Source organism: Myxocyprinus asiaticus, chromosome 9 (assembly GCF_019703515.2).
Source record: "Myxocyprinus asiaticus isolate MX2 ecotype Aquarium Trade chromosome 9, UBuf_Myxa_2, whole genome shotgun sequence".
NCBI classification, from domain to species: Eukaryota; Metazoa; Chordata; class Actinopteri; order Cypriniformes; family Catostomidae; genus Myxocyprinus; species Myxocyprinus asiaticus.
Genome location: NC_059352.1, coordinates 30,433,300 through 30,447,717, shown reverse-complemented (window position 1 = coordinate 30,447,717; position 14,418 = coordinate 30,433,300).

The window sequence follows — 14,418 nt, the reverse complement described above, 5'->3', positions numbered from 1 at the left end:
GAATGACACTTTGGTGAATGAAAGTACCAATTTCCTTCCGAAACAGCAAAATCTGTACATTATTCCAAACTTTTGGCCGCCAGTGTATATGACAGCGGAAACATTTGTAGTGAAATATTTGTTCTGTATTTGTAAAATTTGTGACTTTTTTTTTAATTATCAGTGAACGCCATTTATTAACAAATATTTCATATGGGGCTAGGCAGAGGTGGAAAGTAACGAATTACAATTACTCTCGTTACAGTACTTGAGTACATTTTTCCACTTTTTTTTTTTTTTTTTTTTTTTTAAGTATAAATAGGCTAAATAATAGTACTTTTACTTGAGTTGATTAAAAATGAAGTATTCAACTTCACCACAATTAGTTTTCACCACAATTACAAAGTACAAAAAAAGACATAATATTTCTGAATTTTTGGGAAGAAGAAAGTTATAAGCGCTATATCTGTTTATAAACTAAAATGCACTGTGCGCTGTACAACGGAAGCCCGCAGGGCACAGCATCATGAGCACAGCAGCTTGTGTAAACTACCGCTGGTGTCCTCTCTTCTCTAGCTTCTTCAAGACTTTCTGCCTTTTCACTAGACAAGAACTGCAATACTGTGATTTTCTGCATATTTCATTTTATTCTGGAAAGGAACCGTTCATTCAGGTACAAGGAAACCATATGAACACGTTTAACCACTGATCACACTTCACTTGTTTTTAAGGTAGGCAATGTTTAAACTGTGTCAAACATTAACACAATGTAGTTTGACATATATGTGGGGATATCTTGTTTACTTGCTACTATATGTCTAAAACAAACTTTTTAAATACCTTAGAAAGATACAATCCCAAAAAAAAAATATGGGGGCAAAAAATGCCCACACAATGAGTTGCCATGTTTTATTAATAATATCTGATATAGGGTCCTGGGTAGCTCAGCGAGTATTGACGCTGACTACAACCCCAGGAGTCGCGAGTTCAAATCCAGGGTGTGCTGAGTGACTCCAACCAGGTCTCCTAAGCAACCAAATTGGCCCAGTTGCTAGGGAGGGTAAAGTCACATGGGGTAACCTCCTCGTGGTCATGATTAGTGGTTATCGCTCTTAATGGGGCACGTGGTAAGTTGTGCATGGATCGCAGAAAGTAGCATGAGCCTCCATATGCTGGGAGTCTCCACGGTGTCATACACAATGAGCCATGTGATAAGATGTGTGGACTGACTGTCTCAGAAGCGGAGGCAACTGAGACTTCTCCTCCGCCACCTGGATTGAGGTGAGTAACCGTGCCACCACGAAGACCTACAAAGTAGTGGGAATTGGGCATTCTAAATTGGGGAGGAAATAAAAAATAAAATAAAAATAATTTCATTCCATATCTGGATAATTGCTGCAGTATCAAAGAGGATAAACTTCCTCTATGATATTGCATTATATTAGTTTTGTACAGTATGTTAACTTAATAGCCAAAATACTTGGACACACATGAATGAGAATAAACTTGAAACAGGAGCGTTTTTCAGACACAATGCACATTATGTAGTTTAGAGACGATTTAGAGACATTTAGAATGTTACAAATGGCTATTTCTATTTGAATAAATGTTATATTCTTAAAATTGTCTGTTTGTCCAAGAATCCTCTTGCAGAAATGCAGGTCTTTGGCATTTAGAAGCTGTTAGTTTAAGACCTGTGAGGAGTCTGTTTCTCAAACTAGTGATTTACAGGTGCATCTCAATTCTCAATCAATTCTTCAATCAATTTTGCTTGACAATCCTCATAAGGCTGCGGTTCTCTCGGTTGGTTGTGCATCTTTTTCTTCCACACTTTTTCCTTCCACTCAACTTTCTGTTAACATGCTTGGATACAGCACTCTGTGAACAGCCAGCTTCTTTGGCAATGAATGTTTGTGGCTTACCCTCCTTGTGAAGGGTGTCAATGATTGTCTTCTGGACAACTGTCAGATCAGCAGTCTTCCCCATGATTGTGTAGCCTAGTGAACCAAACTGAGAGACCTTTTTGAAGGCTCAGGAAACCTTTGCAGGTGTTTTGAGTTGATTAAATGATTGGCATGTCACCATATTCTAATTTTTTGAGATAGTGAATTGGTGGGTTTTTGTTAAATGTGAGCCAAAATCATCACAATTAAAAGAACCAAAGACTTAAACTACTTCAGTCTGTGTGCACTGAATTTATTTAATACACGAGTTTTATAATTTGAGTTGAATTACTGAAATGAACTTTTCCACGACATTCTAATTTATTGAGATGCACCTGTACTTGTCTTTTTGTTGTGCATCTGGCCTTCCACCTCCCTCTCTATCCTGGTTAGAGATTCTTTTTTCAAAACAGTAATGCATGGAATAACCTTCATCTCGCTAAAACAATAGACTTTAGGAGAAAATAGAATTTCAGGAGAAATGTGTTTTTTACAAGTGTAAAGCAACTTGTAAAATCTCAATACCTCTGCAAATGGGGGAAAATAACCCCCACTGTATTGTGATTTCCGCATGATAGCGCAACCATTTTCAATTGTTCTAATAATAGGAACATTTTCTTGAGTACCAAATTAGCACTTTAGAATGCTTTTGTAAGGAATAGGTGACACAATATATGTTTGCCATCACGGGTAAAAAAAAAAAAAACATTTGAATAAATATCACTTAAAATAATCATTTAGAACTGTAATAATATTGACAATTAATGATTTTGACAGTATTTTTGATCAGTTTAATGCATCCTTGGTGAAAGGAAGCATAAGTTTCTTTCAAGAACACAAATGTCTTTGTGTTCTAAAAATTGAAGCGTATATACTATATATAATATAATTGTAACTTGTAATGTAATTACTTGAGTAGTTTTTTTGGCAAACTACTTATTTACTCTTACTTGAGTCATAATATTTCTTAGCACTTCTACTTGTACTCAAGTGAATTATTTCTTCAGTAGCAGTATTTTTACTTAAGTAAAAAAAAAATCAGTACTCTTTCCACCACTGGGGCTAGGGGGGCATTGGCAGTGAGGGATACTGTGACGAGGATGAGGGCATGGCCGGGCCGTGATGAAGCATAGCTGGTGCTGAATCAGCTGATCAGTGGGAGAGCGAGATAAGGGGCAGCGGGAGATGCCAGTTCGAGAGAGAGAGAGACGCACGCGGCCGCGTTGCATGTGTGTCTGTGTCCTTATGTTTTGTGTTGTTTAAGTTCATTTAAATCATTAAAGTTTATGTTTACTGTTCAACCGGTTCCCATCTCCTCCTTGCCCGTCCTTATAAACTTTAACGATTTAAGTGAACTTAAAACAACATAAAGCATAAGGACATAACGCGGCCGTGTGTGTCTCTCTCTCTCGAACCGGCATCTCCAGCTGCCCCTTATCTCACTCTCCCACTGATCAGCTGATTCAGCGCCGGCCGTGCTCCATCACGGCCCGGCCACGCCCTCCTCCTCGTCACAGATACTTAGTGTCATCAGTGAGTTGTACTGTTGTTTAAATCAGTCAGCTGACGAAACATCGCAAAACATCTTTCCAAAATATTTTGAAAAAACTCCTAGGATCTAGGACCTGTATTCAGCTTTAGGCTATATTATATAGTGCATGCCACTGAAAAGATAAGTCTGTTGTTTTTATTCCCGTCAAAAATTAAATATGTTTCTAGTATCAAAGAGTAAAATCATTTTTAAAAGAAACCAAAAATTTGAACTAAACAGAGATACATCATGCAAACTTTTCTGACTGCAAACTGTTTATTTTTAACAGCCTCCTCCACACCAGCCATAGCAGACAGCATGGAGTATGTCACTGTCTCCATAGCCTCTGTACTAGATCATATGTTTACAGCTTGTGTAATTGGCTGCACCATCTGCCTCAGGCTTACTTGCATGTGCCCTTTTTGTTCTGCAGAAACTCTGTGACATTGGGCGTTAGAGACTTTATAAGGTCTTCCTCAACTAAAGCCCACTCAGTGTCACAGGCTGTGGCAATTCTCCAGTTCTGGTTCCCTTGGATGTCCAGTATAATTCAATAAGATAGCTCACTGATGTGTGGAGGAACTCGGTTGTGATCCAAAATCAAAGACCGAAAAGTCTTGTATTTAAACAATCTATTTGGCAGCAAAACAATCAAAACAGGCCCAGCTTCAGCTTTAAGATGGAGGGTGGGCCATAAGACCCTTCGGGTGAGCCGAACAGTTAATGGGTGGGGGTGGGTGTGGTTGTCATGGGTGGGCCAGGCCCCCCCATCCATTCAGCCCCCCCCATGGAGGCAGGCCTGAATCAAAACAAGAAATAAAATATATGACTGACATGGATTTTAAAGCTGAATGATAAATTACCAATCTGTTGATTAGCTAGCAGCGGCTCATAATTCAGTGGCTCTTTTAAATGCACAGACAAATGATTTAAAGGTGAGTGGCATGTCAAGGGCAGGATTCATTGACCGCCAAGTTATTTCAAAATGATTTATCTCTAACAGGTGGGAAGGTCTAAATATAGTCTGCTTAAGCTCTTGGAGAAGAATTGAAGCGTAATTTAATAATATTTAAAAAAAATCACTTGATCAATTAAAAGATAAAGGGAAAAAGAATGACAGAAGTCTTGGGCTTATATATTTTCTTTGCATGACTGCAGTGGGGGCCAGCTTAATAATTTATGAAATAAGTTTCACAATATATAATTTTACAGTAATTAAAAATGTTGGTGTTGGTCTTACAAAGTGGAGAGTGTGGGTCTCCCTATATTAAAGGTGCAACTTTAAGATAAAATACAGCTGCAAGCAACAACTATGGGGACAAGCACCAGCATGACAATCACTGAAAAACCAAAAGGTCTCACAGACCAAGCACAGATCACATTGTCCCTGGATTGATTTGAACCCATGACTCTCCATTCCACAGTTCAGTATGCTATCCACTGCAGCACAACATAACATTCAACAAAGGGACAAACCAAGCTTAGATTAATCACAGCTGAGCACAGATGTTACCATGATCAACTTTATTTTCATGTAACTTTTCAACAAAGATGCAAATCCCCACCTCCATTCAGTAAGCACAATTCAAAAATCTTCTGAACTACATACATATTTAGGATTCAAACCCATAACCTTTTAATCTATAAACCATTGCTTTAACACACTGAGCCACTCATTTCACATGCCTACTTACTGGCAAAGAGTCTTCCTTAAGTTAAAATCAGCACACAAGTGTAGGTTATCTTTTGAACTATATGTGTCACTATCTTCAAACTTCCCAGTTATCCTCAGGACATGATGTCGATTATGCATACCGATTTCATAAAGATTTATCACTTTTTTATAAAATTCAAAATGGCAGAGAGTTTATACTGTATGGCTGATGTTGGAAAAATTGAGAGAATATTTACAAAGAAAATAGTGGAGGATTTTTTTTTTTTATGAGAACTCTTTGAAGTAGTTTAAGAAGTTCTGAATTTTTTTTCAAATTGTAATAGTAATTTTTCATGTTATTAATGTCCTGACTGTACATTGTGATCAGTTGAATGCCACTTTGGTGAATAAAAGTACCAATTTCTTTCCATAAGAGCAAAATCTGTACATTATTCCAAACTTTCTGCCACCAGTGTACTTCAAAGAGTTCTCATAAAAAAATCCTCCACTTGCAGCAATGACAACTTTGCAGATCCTTGGCATTCTAGCTATCAGTTTGTCCAGATACTCAAGGGACATTTCACCCCATGCTTCCTGAACCACTTGCCATAGATGTGGCTGTCTTGTCGGGAACTTCTCACGTACCTTACAGTCTAGCTGATCCCACAAAAGCTTGATGGGGTTAAGATCCATAACACTCTTTTCCAATTATCTATTATCCAATGCCTGTGTTTCTTTGCCCACTCTAACCTTTTTTTTATCTTTGCAATTATTCCCATAAGGCCTGCACCCCTGAGTCTTCTCTTTATTGTTGTACATGAAACTGGTGTTGAGCGGGTAGAATTCAATTAAGCTGTCAGCTGAGGACATATGAGGTGTCTATTTCTCAAACTAGAGACTCTGATGTACTTATTCTCTTGTTTACTTGTACATCTGGCCTTCCACATCTCTTTCTGTCCTTGTTAGAGCCAGTTGTCCTTTGTCTTTGAAGACTGTAGTGTACACCTTTGTATGAAATCTTCAGTTTTTTGGCAATTCTAAGCATTTTATAGCCTTCTTTCCTCAAAACAATGATTGACTGATGAGTTTCTAGAGAAAGCTGTTTCTTTTATTTGCCATTTTTGACCTAATATTGACCTTAAGACATGCCAGTCTATTGCATTCTGTGGGAACTCAAAAACAAAAACAATGTTAAGCTTCATTTAATGAACCAAATAGCTTTCAGCTGTGTTTGATATGATGGCAAGTGATTTTCTAGAACCAAATTAGCAATTTAGCATGATTACTCAAGGATAATGTGTTGGAGTGATGGCTGCTGGAAATGGGGCCTGTCTAGATTTGATCAAAAATGACTTTTTTCAAATAGTGATGGTGCTGTTTTTTTACATCAGTAATGTCCTGACTATAGTTTGTGATCAGTTGAATGCCACTTTGGTGAATTAAAATACCAATTTCCTTCTGAAACAGCTAAATCTGTACATTATTCCAAACTTTTGGCCGCCAGTGTATAATAAATACATTTAGAAATGTATCTCTGACAATTTCAGACTTACAGTAAGGAAGCAATGATACATTAAATGTTTTGTTTAAACTGACTAAGCATTTTGACCACTATGTGGCGCTGTCTCCAAACTGCTTAGGTACCCTCAGGACATGATGTCGAAGACCCCTTCCAATTTTCATTCAAATCGGAAAAAGCGTTTTAAATAGACATTACTTTTTCATAAAATTCAAAATGGCGGAGAGGTTATATGGCTAATGTTGGAAAAATGATATCGTTGAAATCCTCATGACCCAAGGAATCCAAAGACACCTCATAATTTTAGGACAAACAGTTCAAAAATTATGGGCAAAAATAGCCAATTTTTACATTTCTTGACCCATAGGTGGCACTGTCAAATAACTTTGCATGTTACCTCAGATCATAGTCTTGATGAAGTATACCAAGTTTAATTTCGATAGGACAAAGTATTCCCGAGATACAGCCTCAAATCCATTTTCACATCGACCTTGTTAACTTCACACTGGCATAATTTCTGAACAGTAGCACAAAATAAAATTATTTCTGGTCAGTTTTGTGCAACTCAATCTGGAGATTATTTTGAGCCATCGTTTGGACAAATTGGACAAAGTTTGAAGGACGTGAAAAGTTTCAACTGTAAATGTCATGATGCAAGATGGCGGCCACTGTAATGGGCAGAGTTTTAATGTAAGGGATCCATTTGAATCATCAGGAGGAGTGTAATCAGACAAAAAAAGAATGGTGTCTCTAGGACAAACGGTTCAAAAGATGCACACAAAGAAAAGTGAATTTTTGAACTGGTGGTGGTGCTATAAAGTATGACCTAAAGACCCCAAATTTGGCATAAGGGCTATTCATGCCCACCCCTATCAGTGTGCCAAATTTCATAATTTTCCTGTGTACGGTTCATAGGGCTGCCATAGACTCCCAGCCATAATAATAATAATAACGGATACAATAGGGGCTACGCACCTTCGGTGCTTGGCCCCTAAATATAGCCGCAAGCAGTAATGATCTGGGCCAGGGCCTAAAGCCATTCCCTAAGCACATTGCAATCAGCCCAGCACAACAGAGTCACAATGTTTATACTAGTTGAAGCGTGTATCGAACCAGGGTATACCCTGTCCTTTAAACTGAAGCCCAGAGCTCTAACCACATCACCACACAATCGACAAGTCTGACTGATGTCAAAGAGACATTCTTGGTTGAGAGTATACAACTCTCAACCAAGAGAAAATAGTTATGTTTTCTTTCTGAGAAAATAGTTATAGCTTAGTTTAAAAAATATTACGCAGGAATTACGCAATAATGTACATTCTGCACTGTAGTAAGCACAATATGAAAACTCAGATAACAACACAATACACATTTTAAAACTACTCTTTCCTGGACTCGAACTTAAAACCTTTTAACCTGCACTCCAATATGTTAACCCTTTCATACGTACTGTCACACATATGTGATGGTTAATATCTGGGCCCTACAGAGCAGTGTCACATATATGTGTTTCTGCAACAGTCAGTTACATTACAAGCTGCCAGTTACTCATACAGTCTTTTAAACCACAGAAAAAGTATACTTTATATACATACATCCAACTCGTCACCAAAGTACCACTATAGAAAGTTTACAGCTCTTATATGCACAGTCAATACATCAAACACAATCTTCCTCCGATGCGTGCTGCCATTTGTTTGCATTAGTAGCGGTTGTCATTCGTCAAACAGACAGCTACTCAAAGAGTCTTTTCAAGCACATAATATGTTTATTTTATATAACAAACAGCCAAATTTCACCTAAGTACCATGATAACAGTTCATAGCTCACATATGCACAGCCATCATATCTAAACGCGATCTTCCCATACACGCAGCCTCGTCTGCTGATTAGGTGCAGATGCAGTTTTCATTCACACAAACAGCAACTCAATCAGTCTTTTCAGGCATATAATACTTTTGTTTTCTGAAACAGACAGCCAAACTAACACAAAAGCACCACGATAACAGTTTAAAACTTGTATACTCACAGTGAAAACATGCTGATCGAGCGTGATTATCCGATGCATGCAGCCAAGTCTTTAGACACACACATACTGTGTGTCTGAGATGTCAAACAGTGCATATCAAACCAGACTGCTATTATTTGTTCATTTGTTGGTTTTTTTCAGCTATAAAAACGAAATAAATAAAACAAAAACAGTACAGGAGACATAACTCATTGTTCACGTTTACTATATTATATACAGTATTTTTTTTTTTTTTTTTACAAGAAATCAAAAATTAAAATTAAATTAAAAAAATACTCATCTACACTCTGCCCCCTTCAACCGGCTGTGCAGTGTCACATGCAAAAATAACTCACTCCAGGGGGCACTGCAGAGGAATTTAGACCCTACTCATGAAAAGGTTAACCACTGGTCCATTCAGTTGACACTGCTCAACAGTGCCAAAGAGACATAGCAAGCTGAGAGAAGCAGGTTTTAAATAAATAAATAAAAATACACTTATCTCTGCAAATTTAAGAAGAATTAGAATAAGGAAGAAATGATGCATTAAAAGATTTGTTTAAATTGACTAAGCATTTTGAACACTAGGTGGCACTGTCTCCAAACTGCTTATGTTCCCTCAGGACATGATGTTGAAGAACCCATCCAATTTTCATTCAAATCGGACAGTGTTTTAACCAGGGTATGAAATTAACTTTTTTGCCCACCAGCCACAGTGGCGGTCTGTTCTTCAAAATATCATCAAGTGTGTTTCTTCAAACGTGTGTCTTTTGTGTCTAACAGTATTTCTTATCAAATGTCCCTCCGAGACGTCTTACAGGTCACGCGCCACAGTGGCGGGTAGATGGGCAAAATTACCTGCCAATGCTCATGAAATACCCACATTTGGCAGGTGGCAGATGCTAATTTCATACCCTGGTTTAACCCTCCTATGGTATTCGGTTAAAAAAGTAATAAAAATGGTTTCCTTTATCTGAGCAGTACAAGACTTGGTGACTTTTCCTCCATTTGCCATCTTAACATAAAAAAAATAAATACAAAAAAATACAAAACAAAAGAGACACCTTTGGTATTCATTGTCAAAATTGTCCAACCATTGAAAATGACTGGGAAAGACCAAAAAACAGCAATCAATAAATCAGCCACACACACACACACACACACACACACATATGTTGGTGCAGCTATCATTATGAGGACTCTCCATAGACATAATGATTTTTATACCCCCCAACACACGAATGAAGTGGTGAGACTTTAACACAATGCTTTCTTATACATTTGTCAAATAAAACCAATAAATCAGCCACAATGCTAAACATACACACTCAGAAATGAAGGGTTGAGATGATAACACACTCACAATACAGAACACACACACACACACACACACACACACACACACACACACACAGAGAGAGAGATCCAGGGCATCAAAGGTGGAGCACTACAGCAGTCTTTTGGTCATTGTTGGCACTACAAGTCATCTGTAGTTTTCCAGCTGATGACAGCAGTCTGACACACTCTCTCTCACACACACACACACACGTTTGCAAAATAATTTTTTTTACGATAGAAAGTTTGAAATTGCTAAATGTTTACTCTGATTCTTCTGTTTTATACTCTAATTGAATTTTCAGAATTTTGCAGTTAATTTCTATTTCTTGATGTTCATTTTCTTGATATTATTATGCATTTACCTTGAGTTATTACATATTTATGTTTGAAATAAATAATTGGTAGAAAAATGCTTATTCAGTGCCCTCTCTTTGTACTACCATGGTCATGTTTGATGACAAGCATAATGCCATAAACTGCGTAAACTGAAGCTTCAAATCAAATTTAAAATGCTAACATTTGACATGTCTGAATATATATCCAAATGCATATCTTGTGATAAAATATAAAATTAGTTTACAACAAGCTACACAGTCTACACAGTAGATGGCTACAGCCATCTACAGGCTGTTACTGGCATGACATGGTTTTCAAGTCATGTTATTTATATTTTGTTTACCAGATGGCAGCAATCTATGTCAGGTTCTCATATTTTCTTGATGTTTGAACTTATAGAAGTGTAGGTTCTGATTTTTTTTTTTTTTTTTTTTAGCTTATTTGTATATGCAAATTAATGGTAAAATTTTGAAATTTACATGAAAAAATATATAAATGGCATAAAATCCCAAAAGAAATGCATAATTTTATTGTTCTTCAGGGAAGAAAAATTGACAACAATATCATCAAAAAAAAAAAAAAAAAAAAAAAAAAGTTCATTGAAAACTTTCAAAATATTCATTGCTGAATACCATAGGAGGTTACTTTTTCATAAAATTCAAAATGGTGGAGAGTTTATATGGCTGGAAAAAATTACAGAATAATTTTCTTTTAACTGAAGCAGGAATTATGCAATATAGTACAGTCTGCATTGTAGTAAGAACAATATGAAGACTGAGAGATCAACAGAAGTACAAATTTTAAAATGGTTGTTTTTGGACTCAAACTCACAACTTTTTTACTTGTGTTCTAATGGATTAACCACTTGGGCTATGCAGTTAACACAGCTCATCAGTGCCACAGATACATTCCAAGCTGAGAGCAGCAAGTTTTAAATAATAAAAAATATATAATAAATACATTTAGGAATTTATCTCTGCCAATTTCAGAAGACTTAGAATAAGGAAGCAATGATACATTAAATGTTTTGTTTAAATTGACTAAGCAGGAGGAGAGTAATCAGACAAAAAAGTATTGTGTCTCTAGAACAAATTGTTAAAAAGATAAACGCAAAAGAAAAGTGCATTTTTGAACTGTTGGTGGCACTATAGAGTATGACCTAGAGACCCCAAATATGGGGCTATTCATACCCACCCCTATTAGTGTGCCAAATTTCAGCATTTTCCTATGTACAGTTCATAGTGCTGCCATTGTCTCCCAACCAGAATAATAATAATATTAACAGATACAATAGGAGCAATGCACTTTCGGTGCTTGACCCCTAATTAAAATAAGTGAATAATGCATATATTTCATCAATTTAATATTACATATTGCATCAGTTGAATTTTTAAAGAGTTAAAATCTGCAGCATTTCAGAGTATTTCATTTGAAATGCTTGGTAACATATGATGCTCGAGATCCAGATGACACACCCAACTGCAAAAGACAAGTTGTTATGGTAGACTACTGATGGGTTTTTGGCAGAGGTGAAGTTGATCCAAGGTTTCATAACTATGCAAATATAGGGATATATCTGATGCAATTGTCACTGAGCTGCAGGTTGGAAAGTCTTGTAAGATGTTGGAAAATTATGATTTCTTCAATTATTAGGGTCCAAGCACTGAAGATGCTGTAGCCCCTGTTGAATCCATTAGTATTATCATTAGGAGCCAAGCACCGAAGGTGCTGTGGCACCTATTGTTTTTGTTAGTAGTATTATTATTATTATTATTCCTCCCCAATGGAAGTCTATGGCAGCCCATAGAACCGTACATACGAAAATTATGAAATTTGGCACACCGATAGGGGTGGTCACGAATAGCCCCCATACTAAATTAAGGGTCTCTAGGACATACTCTATAGCAGCACCACCATGTCAAAAATACACTTTTATTTTGTGCGTATCTTTTGAACCGTTTGTCCTAGACACGGAATTATTGTTTTGTCTGATTGCTCTCCTCCTGATGATTCCAACAGACCCCTTACCATAAAACTCCACTACTGACAGTGGCTGCCATCTTGGTTTATGTCATTCATCTTTTTTTTTTCCACTTCTGCTCTTTCAAACTTTGCCTGATTTGGTCACAAAATGGACTCAAAATAATCTCCAGACCGAGCTGCACAGAATGAATTATACAGAATTTTTATATTTTACTTTGTTGAAAAGATATGCAAACACATAGTTAATGAGGTGGCTGTGAAAAAGGATTTGAGGCTGTATCTTGGCAACGCTGTGTCCTATCTAAACTAAACTTGGTATGGCTCACGAGGACCATGGTCTGAGGGTACATGCAGAGTTTTGCGACAGTGCCCCCCATTGTTCAAGAATTGTGAAAAAAGTGCTTTTTTTTTTTTTTTCCTGTAACTTTTGAACCGTATGTCCTAAAATCATGGGGTTGGTGTCTGTGGATTCCTTAGATCATGCAGACTTCAGTGCAGAGTTTTCCCTTATTGGGCATACTGTCTCTCCACCATATTGACATTTATTAAAAAATGATGTATCTTTTAAATACATTGTCAGATTTCAAAGAAAATTGGTATGCATCATCAATTTAAGCAGTCTGGAGACCTATAGTTAAGTATAAAAAAAACCCACAATTGTGTGCTGACTCTAACCTCAGGAAGTATATTTGCCATTCAGTGGGAATGTCTACTGAGTGGCTCAGTGTGTTAAAGCACTGATTTTTTCAAAAGGTTGTGGATATGATTCCAAGGTGGACCAATGTTAGAGTTGATCTTATATTGTACTGGAGATCTTTGTATTGTTTACCAAATAGTTGCAGGGCTTATCACAGATCATTTCTGTTTGAAGGTGTACTTCTTTTTCTTTGTCTTGGTGTTGTTCTTCTGAAATATATGGGAGTGTTGTCTTTTGAAAGGACTGAGAAGTTTGGAGACAGCATCACATGTAGTTCAAAAGAACATGGTCTATTTAGCATGATCATCATGCTACATGCTATGACAGCTTAGCATGCTAACTGTTGGGTTTTCTGTCTCATATGGCTTTTTACTCACAATGCTATCCATAGGGCAACATTAGCTTATCATGCTAATTGTTAACATGCAAATCAGTTAGAATGATAACCAACACATATGTAAGGCTATTCGATCAAAATGCTATCCGTAGGCAACATTAGTTTAACATGCTAATCAGCTAGCATGCTAATAATTTAAATACATCATGACCAGTCTGTTATTTTTTCTGCTGTGTTTTATATCAGCCATTATGGCTCTCCACCTATTTGAGGCATTATGCACCATACCTGTATTCTGTGGTAATCAAAAGGTTGCTGGTTCGAGGCCAGCTTGGGACAACTAGAAAAACTTGAGTAATTGCAAAATTCCTCATGAATTGTTTGTTCTTTCTTTCTGCTGTGTTTGATATCAGCCATATCAGCACTCCACCCTTTTGAATACTTTTAATTTAAAACATACTGACTTTCATCTTGTTATATCTCTGTGGCACAGTGATCAGTGCACCATGCCTTTGTTCTCTGTAGATCAAAAGACTGCCAGTTCAAAACCAACTTGGGGCAATTTGCAAACTTTTTAGTATTTGCAAAATACATTATGACAGGACTGTTCTTTCTTTCTGTTGTTTGATATCAGCCATATTGGCTTTCCACTGTTTTGAATACTTTTTTTTTTATTTCAAAACCTGCTGACTTTCAACTTGGTATGTTTCTTTGGCAATGTGGTCCAGCGATAAGGTGAACCATACTTGTGTGCTATGGAGGTCAAAAGGTTGCAGGTTTGAGACCAACTTGGCGCAAATGTATAGACTTTTAGTTATTGAAAAATACATTATGAATGGTTTATTACTTTTTATTTGATATGGCTGATATCATCACACCACCATTTTAAATACATGTTTTATTCAAAACTTGCTGACTCTCAGCTTGGTATGTCTCTTTAGAACCTTTGAAACTTAGTATGGGGTTACTTTGAAAGTAGTGTGGGGTTGCTTTGTATGTCACATTCATGCAACGTGTTGTGCTTACTATGGTGTAATGCTTGCCATATCGGAGATTTTTGAATTCTATTTACTGAATGGTTGCTGGGATTTTC